General features: G+C 43.5%; 1 protein-coding gene across 2 annotated transcripts in view; it reads right to left on the bottom strand.

Annotated features, from left to right (window-relative positions):
- LOC118904523 (myosin VIIA and Rab interacting protein) overlaps window positions 1-18535 on the bottom strand; it is a 222422-nt gene extending 203887 nt beyond the window's left edge. For both annotated transcript variants that reach the window (XM_036870745.1, XM_036870744.1), the window contains exon 1: window positions 18072-18535. The gene's annotated coding sequence lies outside the window, so the exon portion shown is untranslated. The remainder of the gene's footprint in view (window positions 1-18071) is intronic.
- Window positions 18536-19542: the final 1007 nt, after the last annotated feature.

Here is a 19542-nt window from a genome sequence, read left to right on the forward strand (position 1 = left end):
ATGGGTGGGGTTGTGTTCCTGTCTTGCTGGTTGTTTGACATGGGGCGTCCAGCACTGGAGCTTGCTGGCCGTTGGGTGGAGCTGGGTCTTAGCATTGAGATGGAGATCTCTGGGAGAGCTCTCGCCAATTGATATTATGTGGGGCTGGGAGGTCTCTGGTGGGCCAGTGTCCTGAACTCGGCTTTTCCACTTCAGAGGCTCAGGCCTGAAACCAGCCCGGGGCACCAAGACCCTGTCAGCCACATGGCTCAGAAGAAAAGGGAGAAAAAAAAGAAGGAAAAAACAATATAAAAAAAAAAGTAATAATTAAAAAAAATAAAAGAGAGCAACCAAACCAGTAACCAAATCCACCAGTGATTACAAGCGCTAAAAACTAAATTAAGGTAAACATAAAAATCAGAAACAAATCAGTTGCAGATAGCAAATCCCAAGTCTACAGTTGCTCCCAAAGTCCACGGCCTCAATTTTGGGATGATTCATTGTCTATTACGGTATTCCACAGATGCAGGGTACATCACGTTGACTGTGGGGATTTAATCCACTGCTCCTGAGGCTGCACGGAGAAATTTCCCTTTCTATTCTTTGTTCATACAGCTCCCGGGGTTCAGCTTTGGTTTTGGCCCCTCTGCATGTAGGTCGCCCTCAGGCATCTGTTCACACCCAGACAGGATGGGGTTAAAGCAGCGGCTGATTAGGGGGCTCTTGCTCACTCAGGCTTGGGGGAGGGAGGGGTATGGTAGTTATAATTGGAATGCAGGGCGAGCCTGCAGTGCAGAGGCCGCCGTGTCGTTGCAACAGCCTGAGGCACACCATGTGTTCTCCCAGGGAACTTGTCCCTGGATCACGGGACCCTGGCAGTGGCGGGCTGCACAGGCTCCCAGGAAGTGTGTGGATAGTGACCTTTGCTTGCACACAGGATTCTTGGTGGTGGCAGCAGCAGTGTTAGCGTTTCATGCCCATCTCTGAGGTCCGAGCTGATAGCCGTGGCTCGCGCCCATCTCTGGAGCTCATTTAGGCGGTGCTCTGCCTTCTGTGGGCAGACAGGGAAGGAATCCCCTCTCCTCGCACACCCTGAAACAATGGTCTCTTGCCTCTTAGGCAGGTCCAGACTTTTTCCCGGACTCCCTCCCAGCTAACTGTGGCGCACTAGCCCCCTTCAGGCTGTGTTCACGCAGCCAACCCCAGTCCTCTCCCTGGGATTTGACCTCCAAAGCCCGAGCCTCAGCTCCCAGCCCCAACCCGCCCTGGTGAGTGAGCAGACAAGCGTCTCAGGCTGGTGAGTGCTGGTTGGCACCGATCCTCTGTGTGGGAATCTCTCTGCTTTGCCCTCTGCACCCCTGCTACTGTGCTCTCCTCCATGGCTCCAAAGCTTACCCCCTCCCACCCCCCATCTCTGCCAGTGAAGGGTCTTCCTAGTGTGTGGAAACTTTTCCTCCTTCCCAGCTCCCTCCCAGAGGTGCAGATCCCATCCCTATTCTTTTGTCTCTGTTTTTTCTTTTGCCCTACCCAGGTACGTGGGGATTTCCTTGCCTTTTGGGAAGTCTGAGGTCTTCTGCCAGCATTCAGTAGGTGTTCTGTAGGAGTAGTTCCACATGTAGATATATTTTTGATGTATTTGTGGGGAGGAAGGTGATCTCCACGTCTTACTCCTCCACCATCTTGAAGGTCCCCTCCAAACAATTGTATACTCTTTTAAAAACAAAACCTGTTTATGTGCTAACTAGACGATTTTCCGTTAAGTCCCTACCTGAGAAACGAGTGCTATGTACTTCAAACTCCCCATGCTTAAGATTGATGGCATTTTCTTAAAATTCTTCACTTTTATCGGGTATATCTGATGTAAGTATTAAGTACTGAATACCGTCCTCCCAAGTCCCAAAACCTTAGTTCTGAGACCACTTCAGAATAACGATTCTAAAAGGGGAAAAACACAAGATTCAGCCTTTTTGTCTCGCAATTAAGTGAATTTCTCACATGTTTCTAACAGGAAAACAGAAACACTGTAAGACATCCATTCCCACTGGAAAGATAATTATTTGAGGAGTTTTTCCATGAATCTGGGGGAGAATCATTTGAAGAAAATTAATGCCAGTTAGTCAACTATGTTCTGGGTTGTACCTCAGGAGTCCTCCCTATTCAGAAAGGAGGCACTGAAACTATTTCTGAAGACAAATAAACAAAAGCCATGCAGTAACGATACAAAGAATGAACACAAGGTGAGAGGGTGTGGGGTGTAGAAGGAACAGTAACAGACCACTCTTGGAGATCTGCTTATCTTTTCTACATTCCAGCATTTCTCCCACTTCCAATTTTGCAGAAATGAGACTCTTCCAGACAAAATTCTTGACTTCTGACCAACAGAGTTCTAGATGCTATGCAAAGCATCTCTAACTTTTCCTGTTAAATGATATTCATTTGAGTAATTGGAAAACATTTAAATACATTTATATAACAACATGGGTATGTGGATGTATTTTTTAACTGTTTATTTCATTAAATCTAAATATAAATCAAGTAATTCTGGTGAAAATTTAGCATCCAGATAGAGATGTGCCATGTTTGAAAAATACATATTAGATTTCAAAGATTAGTATGAAAAAAAGAAGGTAAAACAAGGCATTAGTAAGTTTTATATTGATTGGAACCAAGACACCTAAGATGAGAAAAATGCAGGTGGAACAGGTTTGGGGGGAAGATCAGGGGTTCCACTTTCAAAAAGTGATTTGAAAATGACTATTGCACATCCAGGAAGTGTCAAGGAGGTTATTCAAAGAGTTGGGGAGAGAGGTCCAGCCTAGAGATATATGTTTGGGGATCACTGGCATAAATGGTATTTAAAACCATGAAACAAGACGAGGTCTGCAGGAAGGGGATATAAACAAAAAGGCAAAGAAGAGAAAAGACTCAGCCGCGAGGCACTCCAACATTAAAAGGGCAAGCAAAAAATGAAGAACCAGCTAGAGAGAGGAGAGAGTGCTTCCAAGGAGTTAAAAGGAAAATCAAGAGTGTATCCTCCAGGCATGGTAAAGAAAGTGTACCAATGAGGAGGGACTGATTGGCTGAGTCAAATGATGCTAAAAGTCCATGGAGGATGAGGACTGAGAACAGACCCTTGTATTTAGTAGGTGATGTTCAATCTCGACAGTTTCTTGTGAAGTTGATGAAACTTGGCTGGCAACCTGCAAGGGTGGGTTTAACAGAGAATGTGAGGAGCGGATTTGCAGACAGCAAGTCTGGACAGCTCTTTTTACTAGTTTTTATATACAGGAAAGTAGAGAAATGAAACCACTGCTAGCAGTGGAAGTGATATGAGGAGGGAGTGTTTTCCAAGAAAGACGAAATAGCATGTTTATAAGCCAGTTACCTGGTAGAGAGAGGGAAACTGGTGATATTACCTGGTAGAGAGAGGGAATTACCTGGTAGAATTACCTGGTAGAGAGAGGGAAACTGGTGATACAGAAGACAGAAGGGGGAATTACTAGAGTGATATCCTTGAGTATTCAAGGAAGATGGGCTCCAGTGCCAGGAAGTAGAGGGAATGGCTTTGGATAGAGCATAGAGATTTCATGTTTAGTCACAAACAAAAGGGAGAGTATATGGCAACAGATGCAGGGCAGGTAGGCAGATGGTGGAGCGAGTCTGTGGAAGCTCCCCTCTGATGGCTCAGTTTTCTCAGTGAGAGTGGAAGCGGGGACATCGTGTAAGAGTGAGAATGAAGAGGAGGTGTGGGCATCTGCGGAGATGGGAGCGAATGTGAAACAATCAGTGAAGAGAATGGGAGAGTGCAGGGACCAGAGAAATATCAGGCACTTTAAGGATCCATCTGACATTCCTGAGCATGTAAGACCCATCAGTTGTTTGTGAGCTCTTCTCCGGCCACATTCAGCAGCTCAAATGCAGGCAGGAGGAAGCAAAGATTACGGTTTAGCCAGTGTGTGGTTCCACCGAGTGCTGCCTGAGAGGAGCAAGTGAACTGAGGGTGCTCAAAGGATTGCCATTGGCTGGAAAAGGCAGAAGGAGAGGACCTCAAGTGTCAGGGGTCACAGACAGGAGGTCAGGAACACCGAGGGACCATTGGAATTGGAGTAAGAGAGGGAAAGGATTGGAAGATGGAGGTTGGTTATCAGAAAGCATGATACACGAAACACATTATGAAGGGCCAGCCATAACTGGGAATGAAAACATCTATCTATGACTATGGAAGTAAGTGGTAGGGTTGGGTGGAAGTCAGAGAATTGCAGCAAAGAAGGTCAAGGAACTCCAGGATGTTAACAAGATCCTCTACCTGGAGCTAAAGTCATCAAGAGCTGAGGGTAAGTGGTCCTGGAGCCCAGGGCACTGACAAACAGGATAAAGAGCATGATGGGATGAGTGCTGGTCCACCCAAGGCAGAGTCGGGTGGGGTCATGAGTGAGGAGGGGCAGGAGGGATAAGTGATTCAAGTGTCTACTTGACCTGGTCAATGGGGAGCAGAAGGCCAGAGTCAGTATGATCACCCAGTGTGAGGGGCTCCTATTGATGTTCACTGAGTAGGGGCGGACTTACTCCGAGGGATCAGGACACCCAATGGTCCTCAATGAGGAGGCTGAGGATGTCCAAGGAAGCTCAGTATCACTCAAGCCCACAAACATCTGCTGCACCTTATGATGGGGGTGGGTAAAAATTCTGGGTGGGGAGGGTCTTAGTTCAAGGGCTTGACCCCCTACCTGGCCCCTTGTTTGTTCTTTCACTTTATTCCACATTAATAAGGAACCCAGAAGTAGACTGCCTGACCAGTCTTCTCCAATTGCTAAATTCCTATTAATAATAAGATAATTTTATATAAAACCTCAAATAAGTATGCTTGTTATGGTTAAGGAAATAAGAGTTTATCAAAGTACAACTAATGAACAAGAAACTATAAAAATTACCACACATATTTGAAAAAGTTAATGGAAACTCAGTGGAGAGTTTAAAAGACAGAACAGACACAGCAGAGAAAAGAATTAGTGAATTGGTAGACAGGGCTGAAATAAGAAGCCAAATGCAGTACTGAGAAAGGAAGTAAAACATGGAAGAGAGGTTTAAAACACAAATGATATAGAAGGAAGGTCCCACATATCTGTTCAGAGTTTCAGGAGCAGAGAATAAGGAAAAGCAATATTCAAAGAAATAATGGCTGAGAATTTTCCAGAACACTGATCAGACATCAATTCTCACATTTACAAAGTCCAGTGAATCCTGAGGGGGATGATTAAAAAGAAGCCCATTTCTACATACATTGTAGTGAAACTCAGAATAACAAATACACAGAAAAGAAACTCAAATCAGCCAGAATGAAAAGACAGATTACTACAAAAGAACAATAATCAGATTGTTAGATAAATTCTTTAAATGAAACAATGGAAATTGGAAGACAGTGGAATCATACTGTCAACAAATTGCTTACCATGTGGAAAAAAATAAATAGATGGGGTTTTAAAAAGTCTGACTAAAACACCAGGCAACGTTAACATATAAATTGGGTAGAGGAGTGATCAGAGTTAAGTATAAAGTCCTTGAATTGCTCAGGAGGACAGGAATGATTGATTCAGTTTGGATTTTGTTAAGGTAAAAATGTGTGTTAAAATAACCATATAATAAACACAAGAAAATAGAAATGGAGCGTAAGGCTTTTGAATAAGTGGAGGAGGGACATGTAATGTGGGGTAGGAGAGAGAATCTAAATTAATACAAAAAGCAATTAGATAGAGTAAGTATATTAAAAGTGGGACAGTGAAAGAGAAGAAAGTAAAATGATAAAATAAATCCAAATATATTAATAGTAGCACTATAAATGAACATAACTTTCACATTAAAACTTACAGGTTGGAAAAAATAAAGCAAATTTATGCTCTTTACAACAGTTTCACAAGTGGAATAAAAATATACAGAATTGTTGACAGTGAAAGGATAAGAAAATGATAAGATAGGCAAGTACTAAGCAAAAAAAATTGGTATAGCTCTATCCAAAACAGATCTATTTTTTTACTTTTTTATTTTTATTTTTATTTTTTATTGAAGTATAGTTGATTTACAGTGTTTCAGGTGAACAGCAAAGTGATTCAGATATACACACACACACACACACACACACACACACACATATATATTCTTTTCCAGGTTCTGGTTTATTATACAATATTGAATATAGCTCCCTGGGCTGTACAGTAGATCCTTGTTGTTTATCTGTCTATTTTTTTTTTAATTTTTATTTATTTATTTATGGCTGTGTTGGGTCTTCGTTTCTGTGCGAGGGCTTTCTCTAGTTGTGGCAAGCGGGGGCCACTCTTCATCGCGGTGTGCGGGCCTCTCACTATCGCGGCCTCTCTTGTTGCGGAGCACAGGCTCCAGACGCGCAGGCTCAGTAATTGTGGCTCACGGGCCCAGCTGCTCCGCGGCATGTGGGATCGTCCCAGACCAGGGCTCAAACCCGTGTCCCCTGCATTGGCAGGCGGATTCTCAACCACTGTGCCACCAGGGAAGCCCCCCTCTATCTATTTTATATATGGTAGTGTGTATCCATGAATCCCAAATTCCTAATTTATCCCCCCTACAACTATCCCCATTGGTAACCATAAGTTTGCTTTCTATGTCTATGAGTCTATTTCTGTTTTGTAAATAAGTTCATTTGTTTCATTTTTCTAGATTCCACATATAAGTGATATCATGTGATATTTGTCTTTCTCAGACCTAGAAACAAGGGCATTGCTACAGATTAAGAGGGTCGTTTCATAATGACATATGCTTGACTAACCAGGAAAAAATTAAACTAGAATGCATCTAATAACATACAGCTTCAAAATATACAAAGCAAAAACTGAAAGAAGCACAAGATTAAATTGAAAAATTCACCTCTATATATTTCTCCCTCAATAACTGATTAATCAAACTTCAAAAAAATGAGGAAGGAAGATGGAGAATCTGAATAACACAATTAACTAGTTTAAGCTAATGAACATATATGGATCACTGCAAACCAGTAACTTCAAGGAAATATAGAACATTTGTGAAAACTATGTACCAGGCCATAAAACAAGTCTCAACAAATTTCACAGAAATGGAATCATGTAGATCACATTCTCTAATCACTATTAAAATAGAAAATATTTAAAATGGAAAACAATTTTAAATAGAAAAAACATTTAAAATATTTTAAAATAGTAAATGGAAAATTAAAGTAGATATTATTAAAAATATTAAACTAGAATAAAGATAGAATTAAAATAGAAAAATAATTGCTAAAAGGTTCTGGAAATTAAAGAATAAAATAAAAGCTTAAAAATAAGTCATAAGGGGCTTCCCTGGTGGCGCAGTGGTTGAGAATCTGCCTGCCAATCAATGCAGGGGACACGGGTTTGAGCCCTGGTCTGGGAGGATCCCACATGCCGCGGAGCAACTGGGCCCGTGAGCCACAATTACTGAGCCTGCGCATCTGGAGCCTGTGCTCCGCAACAAGAGAGGCCGCGATAGTGAGAGGCCCGCGCACCGTGATGAAGAGTGGCCCCCACTTGCCGCCACTGGGGAAAGCCCTCGCACGGAAACGAAGACCTAACACAGCCATAAATAAATAAATAAATAAGTCATAAGTCAAAGAAGAAATCATCATGAAAATGTTAAAAACTCACATGTGAACAATAACAAAACACTACATATCAAAACATGTGGAATACAAATATGGCTAAAGCAACACTTGGAGGGAAATTTATTGCACTAAATGCATATACATGAAAGAAGAAAGGCTGAAATTAAATGAGTAATCATGTAAATTTAAGAGGTGAGAAAAAGAATAAAGCCAAAGAAAGTAGAAGGAATGAAATAATAAGGATGAAAACAGAGATTAAGTAAAATGAAAAAGAATGACACAACCAAGAAGAGAAAGTGAAAAGTTGGTTCTTTGGAAAGTCTAAAAAGAACCTGTAACAACTCTGGTGAGATGGACCAAGAGCTAAGGAGGGAAGCGGTGGCCGCCTCTACAGGTTTCCTCATCCCACTGGGGCATAGAAGAGACTTGGGTTTTGTACCCCAGGAGAGCCCCTGCCTTCCCAAGAAGCGTTCTTGACAACACGCAGAGCACATCTCCATGCCTCTCCCCGTGCACCGCCACTTGATCTCTCTTCTTCTGGCAGCTCTTCCATCTTTTGAGGGAAACAATTCCAACCATCTCCCAAATTTGCCAGAAATGGTGTGTGGTTTCTTTTGTTTCTCATTCTCTTTGTTGCTTTTGGATCATTTATGGAAGAAAAGGGGAAATATCAGCATTCCTTCGGCATCCACCATCAGCACCAGGCTGAGGGAAGGGGAACTGAGGCAGAAAGCAGGGGTGGTGGCAGTGGGAAGAGCAAGCGTAAGGTACCTGGAAGCTGTGGGAGGAAGGATTCAGATCTGGGAGCACAGAGGATGGTTGGGGGATGGTGGGCATTCAAGCACCCGGGCTGCAAGATCTGCAGTCCTGGGAGAGGCACATGACATTCAGTGGACCGTGGAGCTGGAAGACCCACTGGCAGATTTCTAATAGATTTTAATCAAGGATTCCATTAAAACAGCATTTAAAAAATTTTCTTCTAATCAGCCATAAAAGAAAGAGACTAATCTCGAATACTCTGGTTACATGTCATTCTAGTAAATCAAAGTCCCTAATGATCAACAAATTGTTTTTCAAAGAAAGCAAAACAACAAAACCACATTTATATAACACAAACACAAAAACAGAACCTGCCAGATTTTCAGAGGCTGGAGTTGCACAAATAAAGTGAAATGATGATTGAGACAAAGGTTTTCAAGAGGAGGTTACGAAGAGGTTTGGGGCTGGAAGCACTGCATGTGCAGACTGGACTATCTTCAGAAAAAAGATAACATAAAGGGGCTTGGGTCATTTTCCTTTTCTCCAGTGATATGCAGGCTTTGAAGCCTAGAAAGTGACCCTGTATACTCTGAGGTAGTTACATTTCATACCAAAAAGGGAGAACCTTATAAGATGACAGTTTTCTGAGCCATGAGTCAGTATGGGATTATTTGGGGACTTTGGCAAATAGCCACACTAGATCCTGGGGCCATGGGCACCTCTGTCCTGTAGGCACCCCCCTTCCTCTCTCTCATGTCTTGTGGTCTTTTCCGAAGTGTTTGCTCGGAGAGATTAAACTGTCAGCCCACAGAATGGATTTGTGCATCCCAGCTGCAGATCACATATCTGTCACATCAGTGGCATTACACTGTAAATCATAGCCACAAAAGGACTTTCCACAGAATGGTTTTCTTTCCCCAGCTGATGATATATAAATGTACACCAAAAAATTTAACTTACAATTACCTAGGAAAGGTAATGGGGGCAAATAACACATGGTTGAATACAACGCTGAAAGCAGTTTTCAAACAGCATTTAGGCAGTTTCATAAAGCTCTTCTTACTCTCTTTACACAAATGCAGAATTGATTCTCAGAGTAAGTCTGCACTGAATGAGGTTTCTCTCAGTAACGAATCCAGCCCATCCCCAAACAAGTCCGTCTTTGAGCCTTTTCCCCAATAACCTTCTGGTGGTTTCATGCTGTTCTGGTCTTACCATCACTAGCAATTGATCACATAAGGTCATTCGCAAGATGGTGTTAATGGTACATTATTACCTTGGACTTATACCAACCAAGGTCTTCTAAATTGTAAAAGAGGAGATGATAAAAAGGAACAATTGTCTAAGGGTAGAACCCTGCCCTGGGTGGGGAGGCGCAGAGCTGGGTAGAGGTGCTTTTCTGGTTGTCATGTGCTAACCCCGTCTTGTAGGCTGCCCTGAATAAAGGCACTATAAAATCGCTCACCTTTTACTTAAACTCTTACCAGTTCTCCTAAGCCAAGTAAATATTTATGTGTTGTTTATGATTTATACACTTAATCATTGATATGATGCAAGATTTGAAATGAAAAGGTAAAAAACCCCCGAGCTTTCTAAACGAACTTAAGGATATTTATATATACAAAAACACACATATATACTTTTCACTTTAACACCTTTGTTCCTCCTTCCCTAGTATTATTGTTTCCTTAAAGTGACAGATACTATGATATACACTGCTAGGGATGTTTGAGTATAACCACTTTGGGAGAAATTTGGCACCAGATGGTCAAGTTGTAAGTTTATGTAAAATATGACCCTTCAAAATTCTACTTCTGGGCATACATCCTCAAGAATTTCTTTTGCATGTGCATAAATACATTTCAAAGATGTTTACTGCATACATCTATGTAATAGCCACAGAAGAAATACATAAAAAATCTACAGTCCACCATGGAGGTAACAGATTAATAAAATATGGTATTTTCATATGATAGAGTAATATTTAACAGTTAAAAATATGAACATAATCTATATAAACAATCTGATAGTTCTCTCAAAAGCACTGAGTGATAATGCAAGTTTCTTTCACAGAAAGTAAAAGAGAAAAAACCCTTATGGAAAATTCTTTAGTGAAGTGGGCTATGAATAAACATGAAGGTATATTCTGTCCCACTATAAAAGAAAAGCAAAGTAAAAAGTAAGATTCTTTTTTTTCCCTTTGCCTATGAAATTGACAATGTTGATGAATAATTATGTTTATCACTAGCAAGGCATGGGGATCTGGTACACTCATACACTACCAATAGCAATATAAATTTATAGACTTTCCTGGAGGGTTATTTGGCAATATGTATCCAAAATTTAAATAAAAGTAAGTAAATTTTGACAAAGTAATTCATCCTAAGAAAATAAAAATGTGTGCAAAGATGAAGTTACAATAAAAAGTATAAAGTGCTTAATGTTTTAAAAGAATGATTTTGTTGAATAGATTATGGTATACAAATGAAATAGATTATTAGGAGGATAAAAATAATGACACAGAATAATAATCATTGACAATAATGCTGCTTACATGTTGTTGAGTGGAAAAAAAAGATCTTATTTGTGTTTAAAAGAATTATATTCATCTGGTCCTTATTATTCAAGGATATCTGGTACCAGAGAAGAGTCGTTTAAAGTAAATCCACTTAAAATGGGGACCAAAAATTCATACTAAATAATGGGAAATGAAAGCATTTGATTAGGACTATATTTGAAGAAAAAGAAACAAGAAAATACATTTTATTTTCTATTTTACCAAATTTTGATAACAGTATTTTTCATGGGAAGTGATATTTAGGATAGATCCTAAAATTCATGTTGAAGCCTAAAGGGTCAAGAATAGCCAAGACGATTTTGAAGAACAAGGCTAGGAAGGGAGGATTTATTACAAAGCTTTAATAACTAAATGAAAGTGATATTAGCTCAGGAATCACAAAAAGATTAATAGAACAGAAAAGAGTTAAGAAACAGATCCAAAAATATAACCAAAATTGGTATATGACAGAGATGGCAACAAAATAAATGAGAAAATAAATACTCATCAATGATAATGGGGTAATGGTTTTCAATATGGAAAACATTAGATCCCTGCCTCACACAGTACAGTAATATAAATTTCAGATGAGTTTCAAGATCTAAAAGTTTTATCTCATAAAAAATGGCAATGCATAGAAAGGAAAACTTGAAAATCAAAATATATTTTAAAAGATCTCTAAGGGAAATGCAAAGTAAAAGCAGTGAAATACATTCCACGCTTATCAAATTAATCAAAATTAAAACAACTGATTAATGTCAGACACAGCCAAAGATATTGGGATACAAAGAACTCCAAGACAGCGCTAGTGGGAGTGTTAAGTGGTACAACAGCTTCAGAGGGCCATTTGCAAAACCTAGCAGAGTCGAAGTAACATAGAGATGCTTTTTTTGTTTTTTTTTAACATCTTTATTGGAGTATAATTGCTTTACAATGCTGTGTTAGTTTCTGCTTTATAACAAAGTGAATCAGCTATACATATATATATATATATCCCCATATCTCCTCCCTCTTGCATCTCCCTCCCACCCTCCCTATCCCACCCCTTTAGGTGGTCACAAAGCACCGAGCTGATCTCCCTGTGCTATGTGGCTGCTTCCCTCTAGCTATCGATTTTACATTTGGAAATGTATATATGTCCATGCCACTCTCTCACTTTGTCCCAGCTTACCCTTCCCCCTCCCCGTGTCCTCAAGTCCATTCTCTACATCTGCATCTTTATTCCTGTCCTGCCCCTAGGTTCTTCAGAACCGTTTTTTTTTGTTTTTTGTTTTAGATTCCGTATATATGTGTTAGAATACGGTATTTTTTTTCTCTTTCTGACTTACTTCACTCTGTATGACAGACTCTAGGTCCATCCACCTCACTACAAATAACTCAATTTCGTTTCTTTTTATGGCTGAGTAATATTCCATTGTATATATGTGCCACATCTTCTTTATCCATTCATCTGTCGAGGGACACTTAGGTTGCTTCCATGTCCTGGCTACTGTAAATAGTGCTGCAATGAACATTGTGGTACATGACTTTTTTGAATTATGATTTTCTCAGAGTATATGCCCAGTAGTGGGATTGCTGGGTCATATGGTAGTTCTATTTTTAGTTTTTTAAGGAAGCTCCATACTGTTATCCATAATGGCTGTATCAATTTACATTCCCACCAACAGTGCAAGAGGGTTCCCTTTTCTCCACACCCTCTCCAGCATTTATTGTTTGTGGATTTTTTGATGATGGCCATTCTGACTGGTGTGAGGTGATACCTCATTGTAGTTTTGATTTGCATTTCTCTAATGATTAGTGATGTTGAGCATTCTTTCATGTGTTTGTTGGCAGTCTGTATATCTTCTTTGGAGAAATGTCAGTTTAGGTCTTCTGCCCGTTTTTGGATTGGGTTGTTTGTTTTTTAGATATCAAATAGCCAAAGCAATCTTGAGATAGAAAAACGGAGCTGGAGGAATCAGGCTCCCTGACTTCAGACTATACTACAAAGCTACTATACTACAGACTATACTACAAATCAAGACAGTATGGTACTGGCACAAAAACAGAAATATAGATCAATGGAACAGGATAGAAAGCCCAGAGATAAACCCACGCACATATGGTCACCTTATCTTTGATAAAGGAGGCAAGAATATACAAGGGAGAAAAGACAGCCTCTTCAATAAGTGGTGCTGGGAAAACTGGACAGCTACATGTAAAAGAATGAAATTAGAACACTCCCTAACACCATACACAAAAATAAACTCAAAATGGATTAAAGACCTAAATGTAAGGCCAGACACTGTAAAACTCTTAGAGGAAAACATAGGCGGAACAGTCTATGACATAAATCACAGCAAGATCCTTTTTGACCCACCTCCTAGAGAATGGAAATAAAAACAAAAATAAACAAATGGGACCTAATGAAACTTAAAAGCTTTTGCACGGCAAAGGAAACCATAAACAAGACGAAAAGATAACCCTCAGAATGGGAGAAAATATTTGCAAATGAAGCAACTGACAAAGGATTAACTTCCAAAATTTACAAACATGAGATGTTGATGCAAGTCCTACTACCAGTTACTCAACTTCTGGGGATATATACCTTAGACACACTCTTATACATTTCTACAAGATCCTATCAAGGATATTCCTTGCAATATTTTTGTAATAGCAAAAGGTAAAAACGTCATTTTGACCTTCAGTGGGGAATTAACTCTGGAATATTAAACAAACAAAGACTACAGTAAAATGAATCAACTAGATCTACCATTATCAACATATGTCAAAAACCAATGTTGCGTGAAAAAAGCAAATCACAAAAATCAATGGCAAGCCTCCATTTACATAATAATTTTTATAATGTATCTGTTTATTGTTTTAATTTTTTACATGTCATCTTATTAAAAGGTGTATACCATTAGCCCTCTATGCATTTCCCCCTTCCACCCTTCAATATTCCAGGTAAACATAAAGTTCTTCTGAGAGCATCTTTTTTTTTTTTATTGAAGTATAGTTGATTTACAATGTTGTATTCATTTCAGATGTACAACAGAGTGATTCTGTTATACATACATATATATATTCTTTTTCAGATTCTTTTCCATTATAGGTTATTACAAGATATTGAATATAGTTCCCTGTGTTATACAGTAGTAGATCCTTGTTGTTTATCTATTTTATATATAGTAGTGTGTATCTGTTGATCCCAAATTCCTAATTTATCTCCCCCTGTGCCCACTTTCCCCTTTGGTAACCATAAGCTTGTTTTCTATGTCTGTGACTCTATTTCCATTTACATAAAATTTTAAACACAAAATGAGACTACACATTCTGATGGGCACACACTCAGCCCCAAAGTTATAGGCTGCATGGACTCAACCCCAGATTCTCATCCTTCACTGTCTGGATTTCCCTCTTGCTCAGCAGAGAATTTTCTATTTATGGCAATCACAGATTTCGACTCAAGTAGCTACTACATGTACTGTGCTATACTAGGTGTCAGGGAGGACAAAAGAATTACGCAAGACTCCTCGCACCCTGCAGAGGGTACAACTCAGCTAGGGAAGCCATCTGAGAGACTGGCTCTCAATCCTCACTCTGGCTCACATAGTGTGTAAACTTAGAGTGCTTAATTGTCAAGGCCCAGTTCCTTCATCTATAAGATGGGAAAGTCACCCTCCTCCTGTTTAGAACATTAAATGAATATATATATATATATAGCGTCCAGCATATGCAAGCACTCAACACTCTCAGCAATCAAAGGCATGGCAGCCATTACACGAATACAAACTTCTAAACGTCTCAGACACACTGACAGTTAAAAGGTGATGGACGGGAGAAGGGCACTGGATGGGTCCGCTTAGCCCTCTCCACAGCTGGATACAACACTCCCACCCCTGGTGGTTTCCCCTGTGACTTGGCCCCCTCCCTGTGGAACACAGGGCGTTTCTTCTAGCAGCAGTTTGGCTACACCCAGGCCTATTTATTCTTCCAAGTTCACCATGAACAGTGCTCTGTGAAGAGAGCTACCTGCCTCAGGAAAGAGAATTCCTTCTCTCACACCTTTGGAAGGATTCTGGGGTAAAATGAGACCAAAACGATCATAACACACCTAAGCTAGCTTTTCGGTTAACCCCTTTAGAATCCCAAGGACATACCACAGCTCCATATTATTAAAGAGAAGGCAATAGTGTCTCAGCTCCATTCACCTCCAACATATACCTGCCTCTAACCCGCAAGCCACCCTCCTCAAAAGCTGGGATAGGGTTCTATCCATGGACTTAGTAGCAGGCACCAGAGGGGAGGCCTGCCTCCCAGACACTGGAAAAACCACAGTGTTTGGAAATCCCTTTTGGAGATACTGAGCTGTTGAATTTCATTCCTGGGACTCCTTCCAGAGGACTTGGGCATTTCAGTTACCCAGCCAATGTGGCGCCACCATGTGGCAACAGCACAAACAGCTCATAATTCGCTCAGCCTTAAAATTCTGTGATTCTCTACCAATTTTTAACTTTGAGGAATTCAAAATACTTCTATTTTTATATGTCAAATGAAGAATTCACTCATGTCTTTTCTTCATTCATATTTTATTATCACACTATTTCAGATTTGCATTATTCAAATACACTCTATGAATAGACCAGCCTCCAATGTCAGCACTGTTATACCTGGGGTTGGGCTTGTTACATCACGCAAGAACTGATGATCAGATTGTCGGGGGGACAACCAGATCAGACTCCACCCAGATCTTAAGACCAAATTCTTCCTTCTAGCTTTCTGGACTGGCTTAGGTATAACTACCTTTGGTTTGCATATATAAAAAAGTGAAAAATATCAAGCAGTTTCATTTTAGCTTTGAAACTAAAATGATAAATAATAATAGTAACAAAAAATAAAACTCACCTGACAAAACTAAACAGCATGTTGGTTACCCTCAGGGGAGGGGGGGGTGATAGTGCCTGTAGTGGGTAATTGGGAGGCTGGGAATATTCAAGGTCTTAATCTGGGCACTTGTTACACAGGTGTGTTCAGTTTGTGAAAATCCATTGAGGGCACACTTCAGATCTGTGCGATTTTCTGGGATGATGTTATAACTCAAAGGTCTGACCAGTCAGTCAACCCTCCTTAACTTGCCTTTGAGACAAACGCAATAATAACCAGGAAGGCAAAAAGAGGGGCATGCCTAGTTCTTCTCTACAAGGTATTTCAGTCTGTGTATCAATTGCTCTAAGGGCCATGGCCACAGATGAGCTCTCCTTCTGTCTCTCTAGACAGGGAGGAAGGAGACAGCACACAATCGATACCACTGTTAGCTTAATTGCTGAAGGTGGTTAACAGTTTACTTTCTCAGATCCTGGAGCAGATGGTTCCCCCTTCTCCTCCACACACAAAACCTAGACCACAGAGAGAACCTGCCACAAAGAGATACACACCATCTCCACAGAGACAAGCCCCCCCCACACAGACACACTGCCCCACCACCAGACACAACCCCCAACTCCACAGAGACAGCCCCCAGCCCCATAAAGACAGCTAGCTTTCAGCCCACAAAGACAAACCACAGATGTGGTGGCTGGGGTGGGGGTAATTAGGAGAGATGGGGCTGCCCATGGGCAGGCAAGGAACATCAACAGGAAGATGGAAAATAATATTTTCAAAGTCTTACCAAACTAAATTTGTTTGGAAAAGGGATTTTTAGACCTGAGAATACAGTCCCAAAGTTGCTGTGAAAATATATTTAAATCACCCCCATTTCCACCCACAGCTCAGGTCCCATCCTCTTGGACCATCGTCCTCTACTTTCACATCTATCACGTACCCTGAACCCCAACTGCCTTCGGAAGACTAAAAGCAGGGATTATTCCATTTTATAGATTTTTAAAGTTGAGACTCAAAGATGTTTGTCAGACATCACAAAACTATCTAAGTGGTCATCTCATCCCTGAGTTGGGGCGAGGGAGGCTGAGTTGGAGGGGCAGGGTGATAACGCCAAAAGAGGAGGGGTGACCCTCTCCCCAGCCCAAAACTCTGAGAACCGCCCACAGCCCCACAGGAGCTGCCTCAACGGATCTGGAGTAAATGAGTCTGGCGACATTCACATACATTCTGGGACTGGATTCCACCTTCCCCTGGGAAAGTGGGAAACCTCCAGGTCAAGGGGTCGGGAGTGGAGCGGGCAGAAATAAAGCCAGACTTAAGGCATTTTCTAAGATCAGATAGGAGCCAAGCCCAGAGCTTACTGCTTCTCTTAGGAAGTCCCTGGGCCCAAACTAGTGTGTGCAGTCCGAGTCTCTCGGATACTTACTTATCCTCGGGGACAGGGCTTATTTGGGAGAAGGAAACGGAACAGGACTGATCTAAGAGCAGGCACCTAGCAAACTCCCCTACCCTGCGGAGACATAAGTAAATTAAATGACGGGGAATGGAAGGGATGCTGCAAATGTTGCAGGTCCCCGGGTTGCCAGTGAGGAACCGCTCCGCTCCGCGCTCCCCGAAGATACCCCGCGGCTACATCCCAACCTCTGAAGGGTACCTTAGAATCGGCTCCCGACCTCACCAAAAAGCAGCGGAGTTGGAGGGGAGGGAGTAGGAAGGAGGAGACCGGGATGAAGCTGAAGTGAGCACCTCACACCCCGCAACAGCCGCTCCGCCCCAGTCAGTCCTAGAACCCGGCCAGAAGCTATCGACTCCGGTTCTTAGTCCGCGCACCGGCCGTGACCTTGAACGAGTCCCTGATTAGTCCCATTTTACAGAAATTAAGAGTGGGAAAGAATCAAGTCCGTCGCGCTGGGCTGCCCCGGGCGCTTACCTGATGGTTTAAGGCGCCCCGCCGGCGCGCCAGGAGCGTAGTGGGTGCGTGGTGAACCGCAGCCCAAGATCTACGCGGCCAGTGGAATCGCAACCCGCGAAGGAAACGCAGAGCTGAGCTCGGACCCCGGCAGCGGAAGAAAGAGGCGGTTCCGATTCTGCGACGACCCCCTAGCAAGTTCGATGCCCCCCCAAGCCCCTCCGCAGAGGCGGACTGGCAGTGCCCCGGGGCCCTGGCTCAGGACGCGCACGGGGTGTACGGGGAGGCGAGAGACACCTCCATACACCCACCCCCGAAGTTGCAGCAACGTAAGGGGGAGAGTGGCGCAAAGCTGCCGGAGGGGAGGGGACGGTACTCACACGGGGTGGCCGGGCTGGAGCAGGTCCGTGACCGGGGTCATCGATGGCGGCACGGGTCATCGATGGCGGCCGCTCTCAGGCCACCGCGCCTCGGGAAGCCTGGGGCACCTGCCGCAAAGCGCCGCGTGGATTAGGAAGCTGCAAGCAGCAAGGCAGGGGCACGGGGCGGTCGGCGCGCCAGATCTGAGCTGCAGCGCTGCGGGGGCTCGGCCGCCAGAACCGCAGCCGCAGCGGGAGCCCAGAGCGGGCGCGGGAGGCGGGAGCGCGACAGCGGCAGCGGCTGCGAGGGAGGCGCCCGCGCCGCAGGCAGCCAGGGCCAGCGTGGACGCAGCCCCTGCCGACACCTGCCGGCCCGGGCGACGACCAATCAGAGGCGCCCGGAGCGGGGGCGAGTGCAGGGCACCCGGTGGGAGGGGGACGCGCGCTCGCGCCCGTGCTGGGGCCGGGGGCGCCTGCCCGGCGGGCTTTTCAGGCCCTCCCCCCCCGCGCGCAGGCGGCCGGCGCGGGAGGGGCGGGGCGCGGCGCGGCAGGGGGCGGGGCTGGGGCTGAGCGCGCCAGGGACCGAGACCCGCGCCCGGCGCTCGGCTCTACCTTGAGGCGCAGTGCGGTGTCGAGGCCCCGGCTCCTGGGTAGCCGGATGAGCCCTCAAGTCATTACCAGCTTTGAAGTAAGGGTTTTTCTTCCCTGCACCTGCGCCCCGGGCGCCCGGACCCTCCCTGACAGCCGAATGCCTGGTAACCCGAATCCGGGGCCGGCCTGGCTTCCGGAGTGTGGGCGCCCTCCCTCCTCAGCCTCACCGAAGCCGGCGTGTCTCCAAAGACAGCTCTTCCTCACTTCATAGTGCCTGGGTATTTAAAGTCACCGTGGTGACCCATCCCCTGGTTTGGGTTCCTTTCGTTCTCTCCTGAATTTACTGCGCTAGCGACACTCCTTCGTTCAACACACATTGACTGGTTTCGCTCTTGGCTCAGAGAGCTGGATCTCCCAGGCAACTGCTCTCCCAAATGTCCCAAAGCCCCCGTCGCTGCCGCACCGCAGGACTAGTGAGCCCGCGCTGTCACAGGGACGCCCAAAGATTGCTGCCAGTGAGGACCGCATTCGGGCTCTTGCCTGGAGTTCCGGGTCCCGGAAGAAGGACTGGGAGTTGAAAGGTTCCCCTTCAGGCCAGGGCTTCATTGCGCGTTTGCATCCGTCAGGGCACAGGGCCCAGAATCTTTCTAAAACGGACTGCCTCAGCCCTAACAACTCGGCTGTGGAAGCACATTATCAATTTTCGCTGCAGGACGGAAGTCGCGCCATCGGAATACAGCTACGTGGGTGATTCCTAAAACCCTGGGAACCCTCTCTCAGGACCATGGATTGAGGCCCTTCTCTCCGTGTAAATTTGCGCAGTAGAAATGGACGGCTCATTTGCTGATCTGTCGGCAGCAGCCAAAAAAGAAAAAACAAAAAAACATTTAAGAAGGTAACT

Source organism: Balaenoptera musculus, chromosome 11 (genome assembly GCF_009873245.2).
Source record: "Balaenoptera musculus isolate JJ_BM4_2016_0621 chromosome 11, mBalMus1.pri.v3, whole genome shotgun sequence".
Lineage (NCBI taxonomy): Eukaryota > Metazoa > Chordata > Mammalia > Artiodactyla > Balaenopteridae > Balaenoptera > Balaenoptera musculus.